This window comes from Rhinoderma darwinii, chromosome 12 (genome assembly GCF_050947455.1).
Source record: "Rhinoderma darwinii isolate aRhiDar2 chromosome 12, aRhiDar2.hap1, whole genome shotgun sequence".
Taxonomy (NCBI): Eukaryota; Metazoa; Chordata; class Amphibia; order Anura; family Rhinodermatidae; genus Rhinoderma; species Rhinoderma darwinii.
Genome location: NC_134698.1, coordinates 48543732 through 48559291, shown reverse-complemented (window position 1 = coordinate 48559291; position 15560 = coordinate 48543732).

Below are 15560 nucleotides of genomic sequence, written 5' to 3'. Positions count from 1 at the left end.
AGGAAGCCGCAGCAGAGGAGACTCGTCCAGGCTCCTCAAACACCATGCGAAATGTCCGGAGGAGCCTCTGGAAGTCACGGTCCTTGTCTCTCCCAGTTAGGGTTCGCCCATGCAAGGGCCTTGCCAGTAAGAAGAGAGATAATGAAAGCGACTCTTGCGCCATCAGACGAAAATGACCTTGAATACAGGCTGAAGTGGATCTGGCACTGGTTCAAAAATCCACGACAGGTACTTGCGTCTCCATCATAGCGGTCAGGAAGTGGCAAAGAAAAACAAGGTTCATCCCTGCCATGAGGTGTAGTCTGAGGAACAGTACTGCCAGGATGTATAGTAGGAGGAACGGCAGCTCGTGCCTCCAGCCAACGTGCGAGAATGTTCAAGGCCTGGAGAAGTTGGTCCTGTCGAGACCGGAGGTCTAGCATATCTGCTCGCATCTCTTGAGACATCGTCATGGTCTTCGATCAACCAGCGGGGTCCATGGCCTGAGCGTACTGTCATGTAGGGTTCGTGGACCCACAGGGCAGTACCGACCTTGGCGGTATGGCAGCTGGCCAACAGGGCACAGGTCAGAGTCTATATTTCATATAGGGTACCTGTGGCAGCAAGGATGGTAGCAAGGCATGCTTGGCTGGGACTAGGCAGTAGGTAGACGTCAGGTGTGGAGTAGCAGGACAGGCGTGGTATACAGCACAGCACGGCAACAGCTTAACACGGCACTAGATCAGGTTACAGGTTACAGGATACAGGAACAGGGAACACTGGGAGCAGGAAACACTAGGGGACCATTTGCAAGACAAACTAAGGATACGACAACAACGCTCAGGCGTGGGAGGAAGGGGCTGAGACCTTCTTATAGCCCAGGGTGCTTCTGGGAGAAATCAGCTAAATCTCCCACATGCATGCGCTCTGGCTTCTTGAGTCTGGACTGAGCTCGCGAGGGCACCCTGGTGGTCACTGTGGAACAGGACGGCCGTCGACTGGATGGAAGGAGTTCGTGGTCAGCGACCACGGATGTTACAAACTAAACTTCTAAAAAACTTCTGACATGTCATAGTGAAATGTCAGAAGTTTTGATCGGTGGGGGTCCGAGCACTGACACCCCCCATGGATCGCTAAAACAAAATGGCAGAAGCGCTCAGGTGACCGCTGTGCAGCTTCGTTTCTGATCTGCTTTGATCGGAAAGCCGAGCAAGCGGTGTACGGACGTACACCACTCCAAGGAATGCCGATCAGAAACGAATCTGAGAAGCATTCAATTGTGCGTTTCTGCCGCTTCACTTTTTCAATCGGTGGATGTCTCAGTGCTCGAACCCCCCACCGATTAAAAGTTCTGACATATCACTATGACATGTTAAAAGTTTGGTTACACTTTAACCCCTTCCCGACATTTGTCGTATGGATACATCAAAAGCTGAGCCGGTGCCATCACTGCCGGATGTCAGCGGTATCTTACAGCTGACATCCGGCTGTAATGGTGGGGGCCGAAATTAGCTTCGATCTCCGCCATTAACCCCTTAAATGCAGCACTCAAACGCGATCGCTGCCTTTAAGGTGTTTGCAGCTCATCGGAACCCCAGCAATGAAATTGCCGGGGTTTCCGGTGGCTGCAATGGCAACCGGAGGCCTGATCGGCTTCCATAGATGCTGATCCGGCGTCATCAGCAGTGGAAGTCAGCTGTATGTTACAGCTGACATCCACCTGTAACGGCAGGAACCGGAGCTAGCTCCGATCCATGACATTAACTCCTTCGATGCAGCGATCGAAAGCGATCGCTGCATCTTAGCGGTTGCTAGCAGATCGCCAGCCCTGACAGGCAATCAGGACTGGCGACTGCTGCTATGGCAACAGGAGACACAATGGCCCCCTGCTCTGGCATTACGGAAGCCGATTAGGCCCCACCGGGAGGCGAAGCCTAATCAGCTTGCTGTCAGTGAATAGCTGACAGATCTAATACATTACACAACTTGGGCCCACTCCTTCCCCCTCACACACAATTCAACCCCCCCCCCCAACCCACTGACACTGTACCCATCAGTGCCACTGACCTGACGGATGCAGGTTTTAGCACTAGATACAGAAGCTCTGTATTCAGGATATAAAGCAGCTGGATGTCAAAAAGTAAAAATAATTTTTAATAAAAAGTATTTAGAAAGTTGCACCAAACACACTGATACACTGTTTTATTAAAGAGAAAATAATAATAATAATAATAATAATAATAATAATAATAATAATAATAATAATAATAATAATAATAAATTATAACACCTCTCTTTAACCCCTTCCCTTGACCTTCCTGACAGAGCCTCATTTTTCAAATCTGACATGTTTCACTTTATGTGGTAATAACGTCGGAATGCTTTCACCTATCCAAGCGATTCTGAGATTGTTTTCTCGTGACACATTGGACTTTATGTTACTGGCAAAATTTGGTCGATACATTCAGTATTTAATTGTGAAAAACACCAAAATGTAGCGAAAAATTTCTCTATTTAAATGTATCTGCTTGTAAGACAGGCAGTTATACCACACAAAATTGTTGCTAATTAACATCCCCATATGTCTACTTTAGTTTGGCATCATTTTTTGAACATCCTTTAATTTTTCTAGGATGTTACAGGCTTAGAAATTTAGCAGCAATTTCTCACATTTTCAAGAACATTTCAAAAGGCTATTTTTACAGGGGCCAGTTCAGTTGTGAAGTGGCTTTGAGGGCCTTATATATTAGAAACCCCCAATAAGTCATCCCATTTTAAAAACTGCAGCCCTCAAAGTATTCAAGGTATTCAAAACAGGGGGGCGTGGCCTAGCGGTGAATGTGAGAGGACGCGTGTGACCTGAGCTCTTGCCGTATTCATCCTGTCAGCCCTATATATCCCGCTGAATTCGGGGAAAACTTTATCCCCTGTGACTTACCTAGATCTGGAGGTGGAGGTGCACGAGTGCCCGGCTGTAATGACACGCTCGAAGAAGCAGAAATCGCCGCCAGTGAGTCCCGGGTCCCGCTCTCAAGATGGCGCCGGCGAGAAGGATGGCCGGACTAGAGGCCTCAGGCAGGAAGCAGCAGAGAAGCTGGAGAGGTTCGCCCGCACGCCGAGAGCAGGGGGTGCGGCTGCACTGCAGAGAACATCGGCTGGTGATCAGGCAGCTGGAGGCTCCTCTTATGGATCAAGGTACTCTCCTTTGTCAGGGGACATGAGGAGTGAGGATAAGGAGGAGGAGGAGGAGGAGATGTGCGGTGCCATGCGGGATCAGCCAGGTGCTGGAGGGCAAAGTGGAGCAAGGAAGGGGGAACCCTCATTAAAGGACATTTTTGCTGCAGTGAAGCAGAATTCCATGGTCCTCACTGCCTTATCATGCCAGATGGGTGGATTGAAGGAGGACATTTTATTGCTCAGAAATGATCTGCAAAAAGTAGCGGAATGCACCACTGCTGTGGAAGGGAGAGTATCAGAAATGGAGGGTGCTATTCCTAACATACGGCTGGATGTACAAGCGCATTCTCAGGCGGTAGCTGCATTACTGGCAAAGACGGATGATATGGAGAACCGGCTGAGACGGAACAACGTTCGCCTAGTGGGGGTTCCGGAACGAGTGGAGGGCACGAATCCGGATGATTTCTTTGAAAAATGGCTGATCGACACATTTGGCACAGAGGAGTTGACTCCTCTATTCGCAGTGGAGAAAGCGCACAGACCCGGTCCTCTGGGGAGACCGCCGAGACCCGTTCTCATAAAGATTCTACATTACAAGGATAGAGATAAGATCCTGAGGAAAGCGAGAGAACGTCAAGATATCTCCTTCAATGGGGTGAGAGTGTCCTTCTTCCCTGATTTCTCTATGGAAGTGCAACGGAAAAGATCGCAGTTTATAGATATAAAGAGGCGCCTCAGGGCATTGCAAGTGCAGTATTCCATGATGTATCCTGCCCGCCTAAGAGTGGTGGCCCTGGAAACGATTTCCTTTTTCGAGACACCGAGAGAAGCGGTTAGATGGTTGGACTTCCATGAAAGTCAACTGAGACCGGAGGATGCGGAGAGACGGTGCTGATCTGGAGTGGACCGGCTGGGACTATACCAGGTGTCATAGACCATTGCAAGAACTGGCACTGACGGCCCATGGCTCTGTTTGGTTTCCTGGTTGGATTCCTGGTTGCCTCTGCGGGCCTTGCTGCGGTGAACACTGAGGACTGGGAGAGGAGGGGTTTGTCTATGGACATTGAGGGGAAACGATATGCTGAAGGGATGGCTGTTTATTTGCAAAGGGCAGTGGGGGTAATGGTCAGTTGAGTAGGATGGGTGAATTGCAAGTTATGGTATCGCTGATAGTGCGGTGGGCGGTGTTGACCTGCCGATGCTTGTCGTTATGGGCTATGACAGACACTATCTGTCGCGCCGACCCTTGGACGGGGGTAGGTTTATTGGGGTTGCTACAGGGGGGGTAGGGGGGTGGGGGGCGTTTGACTCAGCCGGTCGGATATTCAAAACTATGGATACAGGGTATGATGTATTGGGTTATGTTGAGGGATGATGGGATCACTTAATTGTCTGTCCTGGAATGTTCGGGGCTTGCGTGACTCCAGGAAAAGACAGGCGGTATTTGAGTTTATCAAGCAGCAGGAGGCACGGGTGATTGGACTACAGGAGACGCATATGACTAGGGACTCGGCTTCCATGATACATAGGGCTTGGATAGGTCATAGTTTTCATTCCTACCACACTACTTATTCCAGGGGGGTGAGTCTTCTCATACTTAGGGCTGTATCATTTATCTGTTATGATTCCTTCCAGGATGGGGAGGGGCGGTATGTTGGGGTACACTGTTCTCTCTATCATTGGGAATGTGTGTTGGTGGTGCTATATGTTCCTCCTCCCTTTTCAAGTGTGTGTATTAAAAATGTAGTGGAAGAACTGTCTAGATTCCCGGAGGTGCCTTTTCTTTTGATGGGGGATTTTAATGCTGTAATGAATACTGGTATGGATAAATTTGGCGCGGTAGGGGGAGGGATAACAGTGTTTGGTCATCTTATTGCTGAAATGGGTTGGCGGGATATATGGAGGGATAAGCATCCAAGTCGGTTTCAGTACTCTTGTGCGTCTTCAACGTATCAGTCTCTCTCCAGGATTGACTTAGTCTTGTGTTGCCTACAGCGGTGCCCTTTGTGGCCCAGATAGAGTACCTACAGAGAGCTTTATCAGATCATTCTCCTTTGTTAATGAAGGTAGTGACGGAGGGGAGGACAGGGCAGGATCAGGGGTGCTGGAAACTCAATGCCTTTTGGCTAAAGTTGATAGATAATAAACAGATTCTAGACCTAATAAAGGAATATTTTCAGTTTAACTCGGGTACAGTGCTGCAGGAGATACTGTGGGACGCGATGAAGGCTTGGTTGAGAGGGGTGTTTATCCAGCACATTTCGGCAGTAAAAACCAGGTCTAGACAGTTAGGGGACGCGCTGTTGGAAAGGGTGGCGGAGACAGAACCGTTACATATTGCGAATAATACACCGGACACTTTGAAGCATTGGGTAGAGGCACAGAGGTCGTTAAAGCAGCACCAGTTGGAGAGGGCGGATAACAAACGGATGTTTTTGAAACGCCAATATTATGAGGAGGGGGAGACCACAGGACGGTTGTTGGCCAGAATGGCACAGGCCCAGAGAGAGAATAATTATATACATACCATTAGGGGGAGGGGGGAAGGCCAGAGACTGATACAGGAAGGATATTGAAAGTCTTTCAGCAGTTTTATTCCGATTTATATGCCTCAAGAGCAGAGCACACAAATCAACAGTTGGAGGAGTATCTAGGGGAGATTTGTCTTCCCAGGTTGGGAGGGGAGGAGAGAATGACATTGGAGGAGCCTATCTCTCTGGAGGAGCTCCAGGCAGCCATTGGGATACTCGCCAGTGAAAAGGCTCCAGGGCCGGATGGTCTTCCGGTGGAGGTTTTTAAAGAATATGGGGAGGAACTCACACCTCAGTTACTGGTTACTCTGCTGGACAGTTTTGATAGGGGGAGGCTCCCGGATTCAATGTATGAAGCTACTATAGTGGTTCTGCCTAAGGAGGGTAAGGATCTTCAGCTGCCGGGCTCCTATAGACCAGTGTCCCTATTGACGGCAGATATTAAAATCATAGCGAAGGTCTTGGCGCTTCGACTTTCTAGAGTAGTGGCTGGGGTGGTACATGGAAACCCTCCCGGCTTTATGCCATCTAAGTCGACGGCAGTGAATCTGAGACGGCTGTTCCTGAATTTGCAGGTTCTTCCGGATAATCCTGGGGGGAGAGTCATTCTTTCCTTAGATGCTGCTAAAGCGTTCGATTGCATGGAGTGGGGCTATTTGTGGTCAGTGCTGGAAAAAATGGGATTCGGTCCTGATTTTATAAAATGGGTAAGGTTGTTATATGTAGCCCCGACTGCAAGACTAAGGGTGAATGGGGCCTTCTCTGATCAGTTTGCGCTAGCGCGGGGAACACGCCAGGGATGTCCCTTGTCACCGTTGTTATTAGCGCTGGTGGTGGAACCACTGGCGTGTGCAGTACGCCAACATGAAGATATACAGGGGTTGAGATATGGGGGACTGGAGGAGCGAATCGCATTATACGCGGATGATATGCTGTTGTTCATGGTGGATACCGAGCACACTCTACCGTTAGTTATGGCCCTGATTAAACGTTTTGGGAAATATTCGGGATTACTCATTAATTGGTCGAAATCGGCTCTTATGCTCATGGATCCGGGGGTTATCCAGAATGGGGAGGGGGACGTTGTGATACCGGTGGTCACAGAGTTTAAATATCTGGGGGTTCAGGTGACGGCGAAAGTGCAGGATTATATGTTCCTTAATGTGGTGCCAATGTTAACAATGATAAAGGCCAAAGTGGAGGCTTGGAACAAGCTCACGCTATCTGCTCTGGGTAGGACGAATTTGATTAAAATGATCCTTATGCCTCAAGTGCTGTATGTCATCCATAATTCCCCGGTATGGATCCCCAAATATAGGTTTAGGAGGTTGCATAACCTTTTTAGAGACCTAGTGTGGAAGCAGGTGGTGCCCAGGATTAAACTGACAATTGCCTAAGGATGAGGGGGGCTTGGCTCTGCCCAATGCGTGGGTGTATTACTTAGTTGCCCAGTGTCAGCATTTTTGGGGGTGGGAGCGGGAGGAAACCTGGGGGTCCTGTGCGCGTATTCTATAATATCTGGGGGGGGGAGAATCCGCTGGCAGGACTGGAAGCACACAGTTATAAGAGGTTGGCGAGTACTCGACCCACCCTGCTTCTCATACATAAGGTGTGGTGGCAGTGTAAGCACTTGTTGGAGATAGGGGATTGTACTAAATATACTCCACTCTGGCGGAATCCACATCTGTGGGAACTGTACAAATTGGAAGGGATGCAGGTGTGGGAGCAGCGAGGCATTATAAGACTGAGTCAGTAGAACGAGGGGGACATACTCAAATCCTTTCAGCAATTAAGGGATGAGTTTCAGTTGGATTCCCACATGTTCTATCAGTACCTGCAGATTCAGCATGCTGTGCAGACACAAGCTGTTAGTGTAGACATGACGATTCATGCAACGGGAGTGTTGGAACATATTGCGAAAGCAGTTACATCAAGGGGGTTGATCTCATTGGTCTATCGCAGGTTACTGTCGGAACATCTGGGAGATCTTATGGTACCAGTCAAAGCTAAATGGGAAAGAAATGTGGGTCCTATTCCTAAGGACCACTGGGAGGCTGTCTTCGCGTCATCATGTACTTTGTCTATTAATGTAGCGCAACGGAGGTCCCCATTATTTCTGATACATAGGGTGTATAGTACCCCCTGAGTTCTGAAAAGGATGGGATTACGGGTGGATGCCAGGTGCCCTAGATGTCCGGAAGAAAAAGCAGACATCTTTCACATGTTTTGGTCCTGCGGGATTTTGGGGACCTTATGAAAAGACATGTCAGAGTTACTGGGCCGAGTGTTTGAGGTGCAGATTCCATTGGATCCAGTGGTAATGCTGCTGGGCTATGTTGGTGATCTGGAGGGGGATAGGTTGTCCTGTTTGGCAATTGTGAAAATATTATACCAAGTTAGGAAGGGAATAGCAAAACACTGGCTGGATGTGGAACCACCCTCGAAGCAAGAAATTATAGGTGCGCTTAACTTTCAGGTTCTGATGGAATATAGGATATATTCCAAGAGGGGGTCCAGGAACAAGTTTGAAAAACAATGGGCTAGGTGGATTGATCACTCTGGGTGTGCTTCCTCGGAACTCCTCGCGCTCCGCACGGCTGTTTCAGTCTGAATGGTCCTGAGGTTCCAGGGAATACTACTGGCACATGGGGCACGGGAGCAGGGGTGGCGGGGTCCCACATTCGGGAATGGTGGTACTGACGGGGGGTGTGCATATGGAGAGTTGTAGGGGGACGGGGAGCGGGGAGTGGAACTGGGGAGGAGAAGGAGATAGGGTATGGAAGCCTGTAATGAGACGGCCGGCTGGGGGTTGCGGGGGGAGGGGGGAGTTGGGGAAAGGGGATTGTTTTGTTGGAAATACATGCTTGGGTCTTTGAAGTTCTGTTTTCACAGCTTATCAGATTGTATAATGACCTGTACTGATGTGGAGTTTGCTTAATAAATTTGAACTGATTGAAAAAAAAGTATTCAAAACAGCATTTAGAGATGAAATTTACAAATTTAGGTTTTTTTTGCAGAAATTCATCAAACAGTGGAAATCCCCCAAAATGGTCATAAACGGCTGTTTGGACACACGGCAGGGCATAGAATGGATGGATCGCCATTTGGCTTTTGGAGCTCAAATTTAGCAGGGATGGTTTGCGGAGGCCATGTCACATTTACAAAGCCCCTGAGGGGACAAAACAGTGGAAAACCGCCACAAGTGACCCCATTTTGGAAACTACACCCATTGAGGAAATTATCTAGTGGTATAGTGAGCATTTGACCCCACAGGTATTTGCAGAAATTATTGGAAGTAGATGTAAAGGATCTGCCAGGCACTTCTGTGTATACGCCCATGGGTAATCAGTCTGCACCTGGTTCTATGTCTCTGAGACTGACTCCATCTTCCACCACTCAGGATGGCAGGCTTAGGAGTGGGAGAGCCTATCGCAGCCTGGCCAGACGGAGCTAGTTCCGCCCTCTGTCTATTTATACCTGCCTTTCCTGTTCCTCCTTTGCTTGTGATTCTTCTCGTGTGGTTTCCTGGCCTTGCTGCAGCTCCTAGCTATTTGACCTTGCTTCATACTGACCCCGGCTTTCTGACTACTCTCCTGCTCTGCGTTTGGTACCTCGTACATTCCTGGTTTGACTCGGCTCGTTCACCTCTCTTGTTGCTCACGGTGTTGCCGTGGGCAACTGCCCCATTTCCCTTTGCTTGTTTCCCCTTGTCCGTTTGTCTGTCGTGCACCTACTGAGCGTAGGGACCGTCGCCCAGTTGTACCCCGTCGCCTAGGGTGGGTCATTGCAAGTAGGCAGGGACTGAGTGGTGGGTAGATTAGGGCTCACTGTCTGTTTCCCTACCCCCCTGTCATTACATAATCACAAGCCCATATACCTAGGCTACCCTGGTCCCTCACTCTATTATGGACCCCCTTGAGACCCTGGCTCAGCAAATGCAGGGTCTCTCCCTACAGGTCCAGGCCCTGGCTCAGAGGGTCAACCAGCTTGACGCTGCCATGGTTGTACCTCTCACCTCACCTCTTGAACCCCACCTCAAGTTGCCTGACCGGTTCTCAGGGGACCGGAGGACTTTTCTCTCCTTTCGGGAGAGTTGTAAGCTCTACTTTCGCTTAAAGCCCCACTCCTCAGGTTCTGAGAGCCAGCGGGTGGGTATAATTATGTCCCGGCTCCAGGAAGGCCCCCAAGAATGGGCTTTCTCCCTGGCCCCTGACGCCCCTGAACTTTCCTCCGTTGACCGTTTCTTTTCTGCTCTCGGACTCATTTATGATGAGACTGACAGGACTGCCTTTGCCGAGAGTCAGCTGGTGACCTTACGTCAGGGTAAGAGACCTGTGGAGGAGTATTGCTCTAACTTTAGGAAGTGGTGCGTAGCTTCTCGGTGGAATGACCCTGCCTTAAGGTGCCAGTTTAGGTTGGGTCTGTCGAACGCCCTGAAAGACCTGCTAGTTAGCTATCCCTGTTCTGACTCCTTAGACCAGGTTATGGCTTTAGCGGTACGACTTGACCGACGTCTCAGGGAACGACAACTTGAACGGTTTTGTGTTTTCCCCTCTGACTCCCCCATGATGCCTCCCGAGGTCCCGTTGCTTCGCTCTTCCACGGAAGACTCGGAGATACCTATGCAACTCGGGGCCTCCGTGTCCCCCCGACAACGTAGAGAGTTCCGCAGGAAGAATGGTCTCTGCTTCTATTGTGGGGATGACAAACATCAAGTGAACACCTGTCCTAGGCGTAAGAATAAGCAGCCGGAAAATTTCCGCGCCTATGTGATTATCGGGGAGGTCACTTGGGCGCACAGGTATTTCCCGTAAATATGAAACGTAATAAAATCTTGCTTCCCTTTCAGGTCTCTTTTGGTGGTAGGTCTGCTACCGGCAGTGCCTTCGTGGATTCAGGGTCTTCTGCTAATATCATGTCTGTGGAATTTGCTATGTCTCTAGCTATGCCTTTGATTGATTGCTTAAACCTGTCCCGGTAGTGGGTATCGACTCCAATCCCCTTGCTAATGGTTATTTTACTCAGCATACCCCTGTTTTTGAACTCCTTGTTGGCTCCATGCATTTGGAGCAGTGCTCTGTACTGTTGATGCAGGGATTATCGTCCGATTTGGTTTTAGGCCTTCCCTGGTTGCAGTTGCATAATCCCACGTTTGACTGGAATACTGGGGAGCTTACCAAATGGGGTAATGAATGCTTGACGTCATGTTTTTTTGTTAATTCTATTTCTCCCCCTGAGGAGGTGAACACGCTACCTGAGTTTGTTCAGGACTTCGCCGATGTTTTCTCTAAGGAGGCCTCCGAAGTGTTACCTCCTCATAGAGAATACGATTGTGCTATCGATTTGGTACCAGGAGCTAAGCTCCCTAAGCGTAGGATATTTAACCTTTCTTGTCCCGAACGTGAAGCCATGAGAGAGTATATCCAGGAATGCCTGGCCAAGGGTTACATTCGCCCCTCTACTTCTCCGGTAGGTGCTGGCTTCTTCTTCGTAGGGAAGAAGGATGGTGGTCTTAGGCCATGCATTGACTACCGTAACTTGAATAAGGTCACTGTAAGGAACCAGTATCCCCTTCCTTTGATTCCTGATCTCTTTAATCAAGTCCAGGGGGCCCAATGGTTCTCTAAGTTTGATCTACGGGGGGCGTATAACCTTATCCGCATCAAAGAGGGGGATGAGTGGAAGACTGCGTTTAACACGCCCGAAGGTCATTTCGAATACCTCGTCATGCCCTTTGGGTTGTGTAATGCCCCCGCGGTCTTCCAGAATTTCATAAATAAGATTTTAAGAGATTACCTGGGGGTATTTCTTGTAGTGTACCTTGATGACATACTTGTGTTTTCCAAGGACTGGTCCTCCCACATTGAGCATGTCAGGAAGGTGCTCCAGGTCCTTCGGGAAAACAAACTGTTTGCTAAGACCGAAAAATGTGTGTTTGTGGTGCAAGAGATACCATTTTTTGGTCAAATCCTCACTCCTCATGAATTCCGCATGGACCCCGCCAAGGTCCAGGCTGTGGCGGAATGGGTCCAACCTGCCTCCCTGAAGGCGTTACAGTGTTTCTTGGGGTTCGCTAATTATTACAGGAGATTTATTGCTAACTTCTCGGTCATCGCTAAGCCTCTTACGGACCTCACTCGCAAAGGTGTTGATCTCCTCCACTAGCCTCCTGAGGCTGTCCAGACTTTTGAGGTCCTTAAGAAGTGCTTTATCTCGGCCCCGGTGTTGGTTCAGCCCAACCAAATGGAGCCATTTATCGTGGAGGTTGACGCATCCGAGGTGGGAGTGGGGGCTGTCTTGTCCCAGGGTACCAGGTCCCTCACCCATCTCCGTCCCTGTGCCTACTTCTCCAGGAAGTTTTCGCCCACTGAGAGTAACTATGATATTGGCAACCGCAAACTCTTAGCCATTAAATGGGCATTTGAAGAGTGGCGCCACTTCCTGGAGGGGGCTAGGCACCAGGTAACGGTCCTTACCGACCACAAGAATCTGGTTTTCCTAGAATCTGCCCGGAGGCTAAACCTGAGACAAGCTCGATGGGCGCTATTTTTTACCAGATTCAACTTTTTGGTTACCTATAGGGCTGGGTCTAAAAATATTAAGGCCGATGCACTGTCGCGTAGCTTTATGGCCAGCCCTCCTTCAGAGGAAGATCCTGCTTGTATTTTGCCTCCTGGTATAGTCGTTTCTTCTATTGATTCTGATTTAGTCTCTGAAATTGCGGCTGATCAAGATTCAGCTCCCGGGAACCTTCCTGAGAACAAGCTGTTTGTTCCCCTGCAACTCCGGCTAAGGGTACTTAGGGAAAATCATGACTCCGCACTATCTGGTCATCCAGGCATCCTGGGTACCAAACACCTCATTGCCAGAAACTATTGGTGGCCTGGGTTGCCTAAAGACGTTAAGGCCTACGTCGCCGCTTGTGAGGTTTGTGCGGTTTGTGCCAGGTCCAAGACTCCCAGGTCCCGACCAGTGGGCTTACTACGTTCTTTGCCCATTCCCCAGAGACCTTGGACCCATATCTCCATGGATTTTATCACCGATTTGCCTCCATCTCAAGGCAAGTCGTGGTGTGGGTGGTAGTAGACCGCTTCAGTAAGATGTGCCACTTTGTGCCCCTCAAGAAACTACCCAATGCTAAGACGTTAGCTACCTTGTTTGTCAAACACATCCTGCGTCTCCATGGGGTCCCTGTTAATATTGTTTCGGACAGAGGGTTACAATTTGTTTCATTGTTTTGGAGAGCCTTCTGTAAAAAGTTGGAGATTGATCTGTCCTTCTCCTCTGCCTTCCATCCTGAAACTAATGGCCAAACTGAGAGGACTAATCAGTCTCTAGAACAATATTTAAGGTGTTTTATCTCTGACTGTCAATTTTATTGGGTCTCATTCATTCCCCTCGCCGAATTTTCCCTTAATAACCGGGTCAGTAACTCGTCAGGGGTCTCCCCCTTTTTCTGTAATTTTGGGTTTAATCCACGGTTCTCCTCCGTTTCACCTGGTAGTTCCAACAATCCCGAGGTAGAGGTCGTTCATCAGGAACTGTGCACAGTCTGGGCCCAGGTTCAGAAGAACCTAGAGGCGTCCCAGAGTATACAAAAAACTCAGGCTGATAGAAGACGTTCTGCTAACCCCTTGTTTATTTTCGGGGATCTGGTGTGGTTATCATCTAAGAACTTGCGCCTTAAGTTCCCGTCCAAGAAGTTTGCTCCCCGGTTTATAGGGCCATATAAGGTCATCGAAGTCTTCAATCCTGTCTCCTTCCGACTGGAGTTGCCCCCATCTTTTCGTATACACGACGTGTTTCATGCCTCCCTCCTTAAATGCTGCTCCCCGTCCCGGGCTCCCTTGAGGAAACCTCCTGTTCCCGTTCTCACCCCTGAGGGGGTGGAATTCGAGGTGGCCAGGATTGTGGACAGCAAGATGGTCCAAGGCTCCCTCCAGTACCTGGTCCATTGGAGAGGATACGGGCCTGAGGAGAGGACTTGGGTACCCGCCCGGGATGTTCACGCTGGGGTATTGGTCAGGAAGTTCCACCTTCGTTTCCCCAAAAAACCAGGTCCACTTAGAAAGAGTCCGGTGGCCCCTCATAAAAGGGGGGGTACTGTAAAGGATCTGCCAGGCACTTCTGTGTATACACCCATGGGTAATCAGTCTGCACCTGGTTCTATGTCTCTGAGACTGACTCCATCTTCCACCACTCAGGATGGCAGGCTTAGGAGTGGGAGAGCCTATCGCAGCCTGGCCAGACGGAGCTAGTTCCGCCCTCTGTCTATTTATACCTGCCTTTCCTGTTCCTCCTTTGCTTGTGATTCTTCTCGTGTGGTTTCCTGGCCTTGCTGCAGCTCCTAGCTATTTGACCTTGCTTCATACTGACCCCGGCTTTCTGACTACTCTCCTGCTCTGCGTTTGGTACCTCGTACATTCCTGGTTTGACTCGGCTCGTTCACCTCTCTTGTTGCTCACGGTGTTGCCGTTGGCAACTGCCCCATTTCCCTTTGCTTGTTTCCCCTTGTCCGTTTGTCTGTCGTGCACCTACTGAGCGTAGGGACCGTCGCCCAATTGTACCCCGTCGCCTAGGGCGGGTCGTTGCAAGTAGGCAGGGACTGAGTGGTGGGTAGATTAGGCCTCACTGTCTGTTTCCCTACCCCCCTGTCATTACAGTAGGCCCTGAAAATGACAATCTAAATTTTTTCAAAGAAAATGTAGGTTTAGCTAATTTTTTCTCATTTCCACATGTGGTCATAAACGGCTGTTTGGACACACAGCAGGACTTAGAAGGGAAAGAGCGGTATTTGGCTTTTGGAGATCACATTTAGCAGGAATGCTTTAGGGAGGCCATATCACATTTGCAAAGCCCCTTAGGGGACAATACAATGAAAACGCCCAAAAAAGGACTCCTTTTAGGAAACTACACGCCTTGAGGAATTCATCTAGGGGTGTAGTGAACATTCTCTGCAGCTGCGTCACTGTTGACTCAAAAATCAAGGGGAGTCAACTGTAGGGGAATATGCCATCTCCTGCCGTACACTGGCAGCGGAGCTAGCTTGGAATAATGAGGCTTTGGTGGTCTACTTTCTGGCAGGGTCTTGCCTCCCATATAAAAAATGAACTGGCAGCTCGAGAGCTTCCTACTACCTTGGATGCCCTGATACTTCTGGCAAACCGGATCGATATGAGGATCCAAGACTGCACTTTGGAAGTTTGTCGGGAGAAGATTTCTTGTCGACTGGCCCCCAAATTTCAAAGGCCTCTACTGCTCAGTTCTGCCGCACCTCCGGAGGAGCCTATGCAGGTCGACAGACACTGATTGTCCGACTTGGAACGGGAACGCAGATGTTGGACTGGTATATGTCTGTACTATGGCCCCAAGGGACAATTCGTGCACCAATGCCCGTAGAAGCTGGGAAACTCCAGCACCTAGTCTTGATTGGAGAGACAATCCTAGGTGAATCTTCCGCGACTACAAAATGTTCTCCTAGATTTTCTATTCCGGTGTCTAGCGTCACTGGTGAAGGATCACACTCTGTACCTGCTTACTTAGATTCTGGAGCGGGTTTAAACTTTATCCAGCAGGACTTAGACCATCTCTACTTGGCTATTGTTCCCCTAGAAAAACCTCTAGCGGTCGCTTCTGTTGATGGACAACCTCTGCCAGACCCTATCCTGTCTATCACCAACCTGAGATAGAATCTGTAATCTGAGACTACAGATAGGAGTTCTTCACTTGAAACTAATAACTTTCTATGTCCTATCCAAAGTAATAAACCCCCATCCTGCTTGGATTGCCATGGCTTCACCCGCACACTCCAGTTCTTGATTGGAATTCGGGAGAGGTCCTCCAATGGTGTCCCCGATGTCTTCCCCACTGTCT